The 8,319-nt window shown below is 36.5% G+C and overlaps 1 protein-coding gene across 1 annotated transcript in view; it reads left to right on the plus strand.

The window, feature by feature from the left end:
• The first annotated feature begins 316 nt into the window (after window positions 1-316).
• The window catches only part of LOC106878942 (semaphorin-2A), a 447,301-nt gene continuing 439,298 nt past the window's right edge, over window positions 317-8,319 (plus strand). The window contains exon 1 of the mRNA XM_089356188.1: window positions 317-1,264. The gene's annotated coding sequence lies outside the window, so the exon portion shown is untranslated. The remainder of the gene's footprint in view (window positions 1,265-8,319) is intronic.

Consider the following 8,319-nt stretch of genomic DNA (forward strand, 5'->3'; position numbering starts at 1 on the left):
TACACATGCATATCAAAGTTATATACAAGTACATACATATATATATACATATATATATATGTACATACAAATCTAACATATATATATATATATATATTCAGGCACATATGCATGGAGATGCATGAATGTACGCACAGCACACATGAGTAATACATACACACTAATACACAGCCATACACACACACACACACGCTACCAGCCATCTCTCCATCCAGACAGCAGATAGACAGACAGTCAGGCAGGCAGACAGGCAGACAGGCAGGCAGGCAGGCAGGCAGGCAGGCAGACAAGCAGGCAGGCAGGCAGAAGAGACAACCACGTAGTTTTCAGACACACGGACAGACTGAGAGGAGAGACAGAGGGAGAGGAAAGAGGGAGAGAGAGAGAGAGAGAGAGAGAGAGAGAGAGAGAGAGAGCGCACGGGTGAGAGAGAGAGAGAGAGAGAAGGAGAGAGGGAGAGAGCGAGAGAGAGAGGGAGACAAGCAATAAGTGGAGTAGAGAAGAACAAAAATAACAGGCAAACGGAAAATCTCATGGTATCATGGATTTAGTTAGAGTGGTAATCGCGAAGATTGCCCCAGCGCTTTAACTTCTTCACTGTATTATATATACACACAGGCACGCATACGCATATACGCATATTGTATATATGTATATATACACAAACATATATATTATAGACTGAGAAAGAAAGAGAGAGTGTGTGACTGAGAGATAAATGTAGACCAAAAGCGTATATATATTATATACACCTATGTTGTGTAACATACCATAGAGGTTCACACGTTCACGTTCTTTCCTGTCCCTTTTTACTCGTCTACTGAAACCTCTATTTTCTCCCTCACTCTATTTTTTGTCTATTCATTGTGTGTTTATATATATAAATATATATATATTCATATACATATATATATATATATATATATATATACACACACACACACACACGTACATATTTATAGATAAGTAAAACTATTTATACCGTTTGTGATATGTGGATGTATGCCGATGTATACGTAAATATATTTACGTATATATATAAATAGACTGATACACAGATACATATATACACACACACATACACACACACACGCACGTACACACAAACACACGTATACACATACAACACAATCTTACATACACACACACATACCATTTTCACAACAACATACTATAAACAGATTTAGTACTGCAATCCAAACAGGAAAATATTTACCATCCAACGGAACCTGGTTCGGAGAGATATATTCAAAACCACGCCATGGTATGTTATTTTACAGTTTGCCTTTCATTAAACAATTATTAAAAGAAAGTGCATATATAATTTAATATGATCTATATCTAATATATATATTACATGTGTCTATATGAAGTTGTTTTTTTATGTCTATTCTGGTCTATTTCTGCAGGTGATGTTCATTTGTTCTGCATCTTAAAAATTTTGTAACTCTTATTCTTTTTTTTTCACTTTATACTTCTAATACTTTATAGGGGGCACTGTGTGTGTGTGTGTGTGTGTGTGTGTGTGTGTGTGTGTGTGTGTGTGTGTTTAAACACACACATGTAATATTGCTCAAGTATAGCGATCTTTATAATGAAATACATAAATAGCTTTAGACACGGTTAGATATACATGTTATACATACATGTTTACGAACATACATGTTTACGAACATACACAGGTGCGTGTGTATATATATATATATATATATATATATATATATATATATACACACCGTATATGTTTGCTTATATACTCCTAACCGATAACGAAACCAAAAACGCGTAGACTCGACCACATCATGGGTGGTGTGTCGTTTTTACATATTACATTCACACACACGTACTTGCTTCTGTGTATCGTGCGTATATATAAGCCTCCAAGTACCAATATCTGAATTATTTGGCAATATCGCTCCATTGATGCGAACGATAGATGTATACTTTTATTTGTGTGTGTGTGTGTTGTGTGTACATACACACGCATTCGTACAAACATAAACGAGTTGGTGTTGTTTCGTGTGTGCGTTTGTGTGTGGATGTGTGTGTGTTTCTGGTGAAAATTGGACATGCTCGAGGATTGATGGAGGGTATCAATCATGAACAGACACACACACGTACATACATGCACAAAACCACACACCTACATGCACAAACAACGCTCATATACACACATATATACATACATACAGTGCATACAAGCTTGCATGCAACCATATATTTTTGCTTGATGTACAATGTAGGTACATCACTACACGTTAAATCTTCTTTCCTATATATAATATTATTTCACAGATTTATATTTTCGCAAGTATCCCGAGTGTATATATACCCGTGTGATTCTGGAATGAAGGTGGAACATTTTAGTTAGATATCGTCTTGTTTTGGACCCATAAACGTCACAAGTCCTATAGATCAACAGTTTACGTATACACACACATCTCGCGCCTATACACATTCATTTCTGTAGTTAAACGTATTTACAGACATGCTTATCACACGTATGCATTCACATACACTCGTACACACGGACGAATATATTTGTGTGTGTATATATATATATATATATATATATATATATATAATCATACTACATCTGGTTATACAATTACTTTCCAGTTATACGTATTTAATTAAACATGTTTACATTGTGTATGCTTGCTTGTGTATATATATATATATATACTTGCCTATGCACATACATGTGTACGCATATGAATACAAACTAGTTTGAACTATACATTCATTCATATATTAATATTGTAAACTCAAAAATTTGAACATATTCGCACACATTATACGTACATTACATACGCGGCGTATATATACATGCGTACAATGCAAGATGCACATCACGTATGACGAGTTAACACGCACTTCGCAAATACAATATGTAAGCGGAACGGTAAAAGTATGCAAGATATTATTAAAGTTCAAATTTGTAATTCGTCTCCGTTGTTTTTGTTATCTAAATTCTATCCCTGGAGCTGTGATTCTTTATAGGAAGAATCCAAAATAATACACACAATTACACATTCAACCCTTTCCCGCGACACACACACACACACACACGCACACATACATACTGAAATGCTACAGTCTATTACTGAAAGATGAGTGGAGAACTCTATACATAATGTCGAGTGTATTGTTTATTAAAACTGGTTAGTTATATTGTTATACTTGCCGACCCGTGTTTCACATGCTTGCGATCATCAGGCGAAAATGCCTGATGCTATGATTTTATACACACACACAATCACTTGGGAATCTTCACGTGGCCTATATATATATATATATATATATATATGCACTCGCACATACTTCTCTCTCTCTCTCTCTCTCTCTCTCTCTCTCTCTCTCTCTCTCTCTCTCTCTCTCTCTCTCTCTCTCTCTCTCTTATGCATGCGGAAAACAAATCCCTTCAAATTACACCCTGCCGTTTTAATAAGAGATAGACGAACTGGACAGTATACTCCAAGCTAGATAAAAAGACAGGAGGGCCATATTCCTTTGAAAATCGCTATACACGATCAGAAGTGAGCTGGTTATTGAAACAATACTACCGAAAACATTGTCATTGATCACGTGTGTCTTACAGAAAATACTGTTTTATGCATAATTGAGCAAATGTAAGAGTTATATATAGCTCTACATATTGTATATTACGTTATGAGAATGCTAAAAGGTATGTGTGTGTATGTACGGTATACATGTGGATAGAAAGATAGATAGATAGATAGATAGATAGATAGATAGATAGATAGATAGATAGATAGATATCAACGTGCATGTAGACAAACTGCTTTCTGTAAATATATGTGGACCCACTCAACACACTATTATTCCTAGGTATGCTAATAGTAAAATGAACGAGGTCAATTCGGATTATAGAGACGTACTATCATAGACCTTCCATCTGTGATATCTTGTTGTGTGTATGTATATCTCATGGTTATATTGCCAATATTTTAAGAGGTTGAGGTGTGCGGTTTAAAAGGTGGTATTTACTGCTGTTTCTAGCATCTGAAGCAACTCGACCGGATAAGGCTCCATCACGACCGCTACCACCACTATCATCAGCATCACCGTCTTAGTAAAATGTGCGTGTCTGTAGTTAAAAAAAAAGAAGAAAAGAACGTGTGAAAGTCCTTATGGCTCTGCTGTATCCTACAAAACGTTTAAATGAGGCGATTGACTCCTCTCAGTCGCATATAACAAGCAATTGTGAACTTGAAAGAAAATAACAGAATTCGAGGAGTAGTTCTTGGAGATCCGAAATGGAGCGAATTTTTTTTTGTCAATTTGAAAAATCATCACGATTATTATTATTATTATTATTATTATTATTATTATTATTATTATTATTATTATTATTATTATTATTATTATTAAGGCAGCGAGCTGGCTAGCACGCCGGGCAAAATGCTTAGCGGCTTTTCGTCCGTCTTTACGTTCTGAGTTCAAATTCCGCCGAGGTCGGCTTAGCCTTTTATTCTTTCAGATTAGATACAATAAGTATCTGTTTGCACTGGGGTCGATGTAATCAACTAGTCCCTTCCCCCAAATTCCAAACCTTGTTTCTATAGTAGAAAGGATTATTATTTTCATGTATTTTTTCTCTCTCGCTTTCTTCTCTCCATTCTTCAATTTTTAAGGTTGCTTATTGTCAGGTAAAAGTCTGTTAATGCTATGCAAGAAATTTTGTAGTATACAAGAAATTGTTTTCTTATTATTATATATGTTGAGGCGTAAAAATTGGGGTAGCGAACCGAGTAAAAGGTACAAAATTGTCAGGAAGCAGAGCTTACAAGCAGAATAGGAAATTCAGCTTTTACAACACACAGAGTCTACATTTGGCACTTAGGATAGTCCTGGAGGACAATGAATAAAGTTTATTTGCCAGGAATCCAAAATACACAGTTTTCGGTGATGTAGTGGTGATAGTAAATAATAATAGTGGATGTGACTACTTTAGATATTTAGGGCTCGAATTATTTCGAGAGTAGGGAGTTAGTTGATACCACGGACCTCAGTTCTTGCCAGGAACTTTATTTTATTGATGCCAAAAGGCAAGTTGGCCGCGGTGGGATTTGAACGCAGAGCGTAATCGGCTAGAGAAAGTAGCATCGCAAAGTATTTTTGTCCGACGCTCAAGCGCTCCAGCCAAACCACTACCCTAATTCTTTTTTATAATTTCAGGCTCAAGGTCAGAAATTTTAGCAGGACGTACTGGATGTTTGCATATTAGACCGACCCACGTCCTTGATTACTATTTTATTTTATCGACCCCCCCCCCCACGAAAAGGCAAAATCGTCCTTACTTGAGCGCAAAACATAAGCAACCATAATAACTTCATATCACAAGATATTTTCCCCCGACGCTGCGACACAATATCACAAATTCAATAGGATCTAGGCAGGTATATTGCTGGTTCCACTGGTTTTTATTGTTTTTATGGTCCTCAATCAATTTTACTAAACCCGAGGAATTTCGTCTGAGGCTGGACCTATCTGGCAGTAATTACCTTAGTCTGTAAACTATGTTATAACATGCGATAACATTACTTTATATTCCCTAACCATATGAACTATGCCTGCGGCACTGGTACGGTTGTGCAAGCAAGAAGCTTCTTTTGCAGTTACGTGGTTCCAGGTTCGATTCGAGAGTGCGACACCACGCTACAGTCTTTATTGATTACTTTCAGCGTGTAGTGAAAGAAATTTGGTAGACGATCACAGCACAAAAAGCCCAGTGTGTTAGTGTGTGTGTTGGCCAAAGATATTCACCTCGGCAAGAAATTATCGAAAAATTCGTAGCATCTGACGAAAATGCCTTCTGGTGCTCATTCTACCCGAATATATATTCCTTACGGCGAATCCCTTGTTATTTGGCACTAGTCCGATGAAAATCTGTAATTAACGACGCTATTGTTCACAAATGTACAACATACTTTTCACACACGCACGCACACACACGGGCAGATGTATTATACACTCACACACAACAAATGTGTAATTAATTAATTATGTATGTGTTGATATTTTGCGTATCGTAATACAAAAACATTTACGTTTTGATACGAAATTACTTTACACAGACAGATGGCTAGGAATAGTGTGTGCGTACGTACAGGTCTGTGTATATTTACCTATGTATGTCAGAGAAGGTATGTATGCGTATGTATATGATACCAGCATGTATATAAACATTTGTATACGATTAGATTATAGTCTTTAGTCAGTCGCTCGAGCTGCTAGGAATAACAGCCAAAACTCCTCCATTTGTTTTTTAATAAAATGAAGGACACAGTTTATACAATAATGACTGATGCTTAACTTTGGAATCTACTCAATCAGAATTTCCCTGGGACGAAACACCGATGTTTACAGGTCTAAGAGCTTGTCTTAGGCGCGCCAAGCAAGACGTAACAGTTAAAATGTCCCTCAAATCGAACGTATTATTCCTTTGCTAATGAAAATGTAGATTAATGAAGTCCTAGACAAATTCAGTCTCGTAGGGCGGTAGTGGGGGGGGGGGGGTGAGAGAAAAACAAAACGAGATTGTCATGGTTGGTTAGCCTTGCATCGTATATATATTTGCTCGGTCGGGATTTTGACTTGTAACTAAAACGAACACACACAAGTATATATATATATATATATATATGAATGAATGTGTATGCATGCTTGTGTGTTACGGAGAAAGACAAAGAGAGTTAAATGCAACAATTATATACAGAATCTATCAACAGATATATTCTTATACAGTCGCTTCTGTGTGTGTGTGTGTGTGTGTGTGTGTGTGTGTGTGGTAAATTGTATAAACATGCTATTTCGTATACACATCTAAACCCGTAATTGTTATACACATACACACGCACATGCCATCGCATTACGATAATACACATAAACACGCGCATAATTACACACACACGCACATATATATACATACATAGACACATATGCATCTACGCACAGAGGTTTATCATACACACACGTTTTCACATACAAACATACGATCAATAAATGCCCATTCCATACATCACACACTAACACACATACATATACAAGCGCACACATGTACATATATACACATAGAGTGGTCGCTGCTTAACTGATCAATCAGTCGGTTATAGTTATCGAAATCGGTGGATCCCAAACACCCTATTTGCTTTATGTTATCAATCTGTCGGTTGCTGTTAACGTAAAGATTTCATCCAAGTGTGATCATATTGACTTCCTCTATCTATCTATCTATCTATCTATCTATCTATCTACCTACCTACCTACATATCTATCTATCTATCTATCTATCTATCTATCTATCTATCTATCTATCTATCTATCTATCTCGCAGTCGTGGCTGTGTGGTAAGAAGTTAGCTTCCCAAGCACATGGGTTCCGGGTTCAGTCCCACTACGTGGCACCTTGGGCATGCGACTTCTACTACAGCCGAAAGAAGCCCATCGTCTGTATATATCTATGCGTCTGCCTTTGTGTCTGTGTTTGTCCATGTCCACCACTTCCCAGACGGTGTTGGTTTGTTTACGCCTCCGTAACTTAGCGGTTCGGCAAAACAGACCGATAGAATAAATACCAGGCTTTACAAAAGAAAAAAAAAAATGAATTAATAATAAATGAATAGTTGAAAATAATAAGTATAGGGGGTGATTCGTGCGATCAAACTCTTTCAAGGCGGTGCCCCAGCATGGCCGCAGTCTAATGAAACAAGTACGAGATAAAAGACACATCAGTTTATATTTCAACGTGTCCACAAGCATAAATATATACACCGTATATACATGTGTATATATATATATATATATATATATATATATATATATATATATATATATATATATATATATATATACATGAGTTATCACGGGTGCCTGTAATATTTACCCTATCCGTATGTGCTAAGCGTGCGGGTGTATACGTCTTCATAGCCGTACGCGCGTGTGTGCGCGTTTAGCTGTCTGTATGTGTATTTTTGTGATGTGTGGTGTGGGTTTGTGTACTCTTAACGGTCAATATTATTAAAAATCGTTTAAATATCAATGCCATTATCTGTCTGCACCGTTTATCCACGTCACTAAAGGAAATCCAGTTAGCAATCCAGGGTTTGCATGCGATATATATATATATATATATATATATATATGTGTGTGTATGTATGTAGTTGTGTGTGTGTATATATATATATATATATATATGGGAGAATATACAAATAATAACAACAGACGAGGACAGGTGGTGTAAATAACAAAAGTATATATTAGTATGACGCTCGGGAATACGGAAAGTCTTTGACGT

Source organism: Octopus bimaculoides, chromosome 8 (assembly GCF_046866305.1).
Source record: "Octopus bimaculoides isolate indiv1 chromosome 8, ASM4686630v1, whole genome shotgun sequence".
Classification (NCBI taxonomy): Eukaryota; Metazoa; Mollusca; class Cephalopoda; order Octopoda; family Octopodidae; genus Octopus; species Octopus bimaculoides.